Source organism: Solanum pennellii, chromosome 6, assembly GCF_001406875.1.
Source record: "Solanum pennellii chromosome 6, SPENNV200".
NCBI lineage: Eukaryota > Viridiplantae > Streptophyta > Magnoliopsida > Solanales > Solanaceae > Solanum > Solanum pennellii.
The window spans coordinates 50,803,362-50,809,057 of NC_028642.1; the positions used below are offsets into that span (position 1 = coordinate 50,803,362).

Consider the following 5,696-nt stretch of genomic DNA (forward strand, 5'->3'; position numbering starts at 1 on the left):
AATGATTGTCACTTTATTTTTTACTCAAAAGCCACTCTCAACTATAGGTATTTCACTTAGAATGTCAGTAATTTGGTAATAAGTTATAAGATTGTGGGAATTGCAGGGTTGTGTGATTTTTCTGGTGATCCAGAGATTTTTAGGAATGAAATTGTTAAGTGTGTTGATTTGGCTAAAGAGGGCATCCATGCTGTTCTTTCTGTAAGAACTCGTTTCTCAAAAGAACATCAAGCAGCTACCCAGAGTTCTTTGGTAACAAAATAAATGACTACATGATTGTGGTATTCACTGGCGGAGATGATCTTGAAGCTAGTCGTATGACTTTGGATGATTATCTTGTGGGCTCAATGTTGGTTGAATTTTTTCAAGTTAGTATCACGTAAGTCGAAAAAGGGTAGAAAATTACTTATAAAATAAGTTCAAAATAATAGGATCTTATAATATAATATAAATGTGTCTCTGGAATTTCGGATATAGATTGAAAACAAATGAGGTCTAAAAAAGAGTCTTTGATAAGGCCCCACTGCGACTTTCAAGTGGCTTAAGGAAGGCAGAGCCAATATCTACCGGTAATGGCATGTTGAAAGTAAACTACATATATCGGTATTCTTTTAGCATTAGATAAGTATGTTTGATATTTAAAAGAAGAAAAAAATAGTCTAGTTTTATGAAATAAGAATAATTTAGTAAAAAATAACTTGAATTGGTTAAAACACCAATTAAAAATGGGATCTGTACTCAAATTAACAAAAATTGAAAGAGAGTAAATCATGAGGAGGCCTAAAGTGTGACTTTCAAGTGGAAATAAAACATCTTTGGAAAATGTAAAGGCAGGGGGAAAGCCTTTCGACTGTCTTTTCATCGTTACCCAAGAAAGGCTTTATTTATTTTACTCTCAACTCTCAACATATCTTCTTCACTCTCTTCAACTGCAAACTGTTTTCCTAAGAGCAGGTATTAAGTGTTATACTGTTTCCTCTTATTACTTCTAGATAGTTCCATAGTATGATAAAACCAGCAATGTAGGCTGGGAAACTATTGCCTTCCTCCATTAATGGAGGTTGAGCTCCCATCAACAATAAGAGGAGAAGAAGATGATATTTTGGATTGAAAAATACTTAACTTGATCAATACAATGTAGATGTGTATATATACATATTAATGGAGAGCTAACAGATATAACAGACAAATTTCTGGAAAAATACAAAAACTGTAAATGCTTAACTAACTAACTAATTACTTGAATGAATAGTGCCTAACTAACTAACTAACTAATTAAGCTACTAACTAATTAAGCTAATCTTATCATAGTATGTACTCTGTCATCTAATCATCTGAATATGTACTACTTAGTTTTATCAATGGAAAATCATTTTCTTCATTAGTGTTTACTGGCGATGTGTATGACTTGATCCTTTTCTGTTAACATCATATTAACCCTGATCTGAGCCCCTTTTATTTTAGGTGATGGGTGGAAGTGCAATTTTAAATGAGGATTGGGAGTTCACAAATAATGAAGCTCGGACAGTGGTCCTGATTGGACCTACTGGTGATGGCAAGAGTTCTACTGGCAATAGCATTCTTGGGGGAAAGATATTTAGGTCAATGACTCAATCTGCTGGAGTTACGGCTACTTGTGAGGTCCAACACACCCAATTGCCAAATGGACAAATACTAGATGTGATCGACACGCCTGGTACCAAATCTATATATGTTTTATTATTTTACAAACTCATGGAAAAGTTTGATACTTGTTCGATTTTTGCAAGTTAAAGATTGTGAGGAAATTGCAGGTTTGTTTGATTTTTCAGATGATACAGAAATTATTGGAAACAAAATTGTTAAGTGCATTGATTTGGCTAAAGATGGCATTCATGCTGTTCTGTTAGTTCTTTCTGTAAGAACTCGCTTTTCCAGAGAACATCAATCAGCTATCGAAAGTTTCCAACATTTCTTTGGTAACAAAATTAGTGACTATATGATTGTGGTATTCACCGGTGGAGATGTGACTTTGGACGCTTACTTAGGCGACGGCTGCCCTGAGCCTTTACAGGTAAAATCACATCATGTAGTAGAAATCTTATAATGTCTTAAGGCTTATATATATTTGTTCCATTGAATTGTCATTACAGGAAGTGCTTGCTATATGTCAAAATAGGGGAGTGCTTTTCGACAATAGGACTAAAGACCCAGTCAAGAAAGCAGATCAATTAAAGTGAATTTAGTTGTGGAAAAGAATGGTGGAAAACCATATATGAATGAATTGTTCAAGGAATTCAAGGTTTGATCTGTTGGGCTTTGTGGAGGCTTGTGAGCCAGCCCGACCCATTACTGAAACCCTAGGTTAACTATTTGGTTTTCCTATAAATATGATCCTTGTATTTGTAATTCAAAAGTAGCACAAGTGAAATAAAAATCCTCCTGTTACAGTCGTGGAGTAGGGAAACCGAACCACGTTAAATTCTTGTGTGTCCCGTTTGTGTTCCGTTTCTCTTTTCTCTAGATTATTTGTGTGTGTTGTGTGTTTAATTCCCAACAATTGGTATCAGAGCGAGGTTTCAACAACATTGTAACACAAACTGTGAGAAATTGTCACCTAGGGTTCTTGTGTGAAGAACTGTGTGCAGGAAGGAGTAGCCGCCGTTACCGTGTGGGTAACCTCAAGCAGCAGCCGGCTAGGAGAACCGCGCAGGGTGCGAACAGCCGTCGTCCGTGTGCTGTCCGTCGCGCCGTTCCGTTGGCCGCCGCGTCGAGGAGCCTCAGATCCAGCCGCGAGCGTCCAGATCGTGAGCATCGTCCAAATCGCCGCCCGCTGTCTGTAGACGCCGTTAAGGGAATTGCCGAAGTCCTTTGAGATGGCAGAAGATGGGAAGTTCCGAATTGAGAAGTTCGATGGTACAGATTTCAGTTGGTGGAAGATGCAGATTGAAGATTTGCTGGTTCAGAAAGATTTGGACGTAGTGTTGGGTGACAAGCAAGGAAAATTGTCTGATGCAGAGTGGGCAGTTTTGGATCGGAAAGCTATGTCAGTTATCCGACTCTCGTTGACCAAGAATGTTGCGTTCAACATTCTTAAGGAGAAGACAGCGAAAGGCATCTTGGAAGCCTTGTCTAACATGTACGAGAAGCCATCTGCAGCAAACAAAATTTTTCTGATTAGAGAGTTGGTGAACACAAAGATGAAGGAAGGCAGTTCAGTTACCGAGCACATCAACTCATTGAATTCGATCTTAGCCAGACTTTTGTCAGTTGGCATTAAGTTCGATGATGAAGTTCAAGCTTTACTACTGTTATCATCATTGCCTGACAGTTGGTCCGGAACGGTTACAGCAGTTGCCAGTTCAGTGGGACCTAATGGATTCACCTTTGAGAAGATTCGTGATCTCGTTCTTGGCGAGGATGTCAGAAGAAGGAGTTCTGGAGAATCATCAGGTGATATGCTAAACGTCGTCAGAGGCAGAGGAAATAACAGAGGTAGTGGGAGCAGGAACCGAAGAAGGAGTCAGTCAAAGGCTCGGGATGGCTCAGGTGTAACATGTTGGAACTGCAAGGAGGTGGGGCATTTCAGGAATCAATGCCAGAAAGACAAACAAGTCAACATTGCAGAAGACAGCGTCAACGAGGATTTGTTTATCTGTTGCGCGGAGAGCAATGTGGATTCCTGGGTCATGGATTCTGGTGCTTCTTTTCACGCTACCCACAGCAGTGAAGCATTGCAGAATCTGGTTATTGGAGACTTTGGAAAGGTAAGGCTTGCAGACGATAGAGCTCTTGATGTTACGGGCATGGGTGACATGGTGCTGAAGACGCCAGTCGGTTTCTGGACCTTGAAGGATGTCAGAGTTGTTCCAAGCTTGACGAAAAGTTTGATTTCTGTTAGGCAGTTGGATGAACAGGGACATCATGTGAAGTTCGGAAATGGGCAGTGGAAGGTCGTGAGGGGCAATCTTGTCATGGCTCGTGGAACAAAAAGAGGATCGTTGTATATTGTCGGATTACCGTCTGAGGGAGTGACCGTCCCAGTTCAGAAGAAAAACAAAGTCCGGTTCACAGAATCTCGTGGGCAGAAGAAGGTTGTCTTTGCAAGAAAGAAACCCAGAGCCACAGGTCAGATTCAGGATGAACGAGCAAGGAAAGGTTCAGGAAGACCAGTCAGAGGCGTTTGTGGCAGTGGGAGCACCGGCCGTGCTTCAGCCAAGGCTCCTAGAAGACAGTGGGTCAAGAGAACCAGTATTCCAGCTGTTGATACGTCTCCAGAAAATTTCTTGCTGAGTATGGAGAGTGTTTGTTCTCAGGGAGTTCTAGGATCCGGCAGTTCGTGTCTCAAGTGGGAGCCGGTAGGGACCGAGGACGAGTCAAGGGCAGTTTCAGCCGTGACTGATGTGTTGAAGCTTCGGGGAGCTTCAACGGGCCTTTCAGTTGACTGATGAGAAGGCCGCTGTAGCAGGAGAGAGTTGAAAAAGATTACTAGACATACAAGTGTTCTAAGTGGATGACAGTTGAAATTCTTCAAGCCTCCAAGTGGGAGATTGTTGGGCTTTGTGGAGGCTTGTGAGCCGGCCCGACCCATTACTGAAACCCTAGGTTAACTATTTGGTTTTCCTATAAATATGATCCTTGTATTTGTAATTCAAAAGTAGCACAAGTGAAATAAAAATCCTCCTGTTACAGTCGTGGAGTAGGGAAACCGAACCACGTTAAATTCTTGTGTGTCCCGTTTGTGTTCCGTTTCTCTTTTCTCTAGATTATTTGTGTGTGTTGTGTGTTTAATTCCCAACATGATCTTAATTACTAGTTATTGATTTAGAACCTTTTGTTGTCATCTTCCATCTCATTTAATGAGCTATAATTTTTCATGATCACAAGGAAAAGGTTGATTCTTCATTAGGACATTCTAAGGAAGACAGAGATGGATTGAAGGACCAAATGCAGAGATCTCATGACGAGCAACTTAGACGGATAACTGAAATGGTAAATCGTGTTGTTATGGTTAAATTCCCTTTGCTTTCAGTACTAGAAAAAAAATTCAATGTACATAGTGGTAATGGACTTAACAATAACAAAAACTATGCCTCATTTTGGCAGTCCATGTTGTACCGTTTTACGGAACAATGTTTATGTTTTTGACAGGTAGAGTCGAAGCTCTATGAGACCATACAAAGGCTAGATAAGCAATTAGAGGAGGAACGTTCTGCTAGACTTTTGGCTGAACAAAATGCTAAAGAAGCTCAACAAAAATCAGAGAATGAGAGTCGTGAACTGAAAGATAAACTTGACAAGCAATTAGAGAAGGAACTCTGCTAGGCTTGTGGCTGAACAAAAAGCAAAAGAAGCTCAACAGAAATCAAAGAATGAGAGTCGTGTGTTGAAAGATCAACTTGAGTGCTCTCGTAGAGAAATTAATGAGCTCCATGATCGGTGTAATATTTTTTAAGTTAAGATATGGTAATGTTTTGAAGGTACCATAACTAGCTTACGTTTGCATTTTGTGAAACTGACAATATGTTGCTGGATGTTTTTTCATTTCTTTTATTTAGTACTTTTAATTTCTGCTCTTGGATTATATTATTTGTCAAAGAGATGTACTGAACTTTCAATATAATATTGCTTCATTTCATCTCTACTCAAATAAGTTTGAGAGTGAATGTTGATGCTTTATTGTTCATATCACATCTCTCCAACAAACAATGTTACTT

The 5,696-nt window shown here is 39.8% G+C and overlaps 1 pseudogene; it reads left to right on the forward strand.

The window, feature by feature from the left end:
* The first annotated feature begins 1,467 nt into the window (after positions 1-1,467).
* Positions 1,468-5,304, forward strand: LOC107022415 (annotated as a pseudogene).
* The last annotated feature ends 392 nt before the right edge of the window (positions 5,305-5,696 follow it).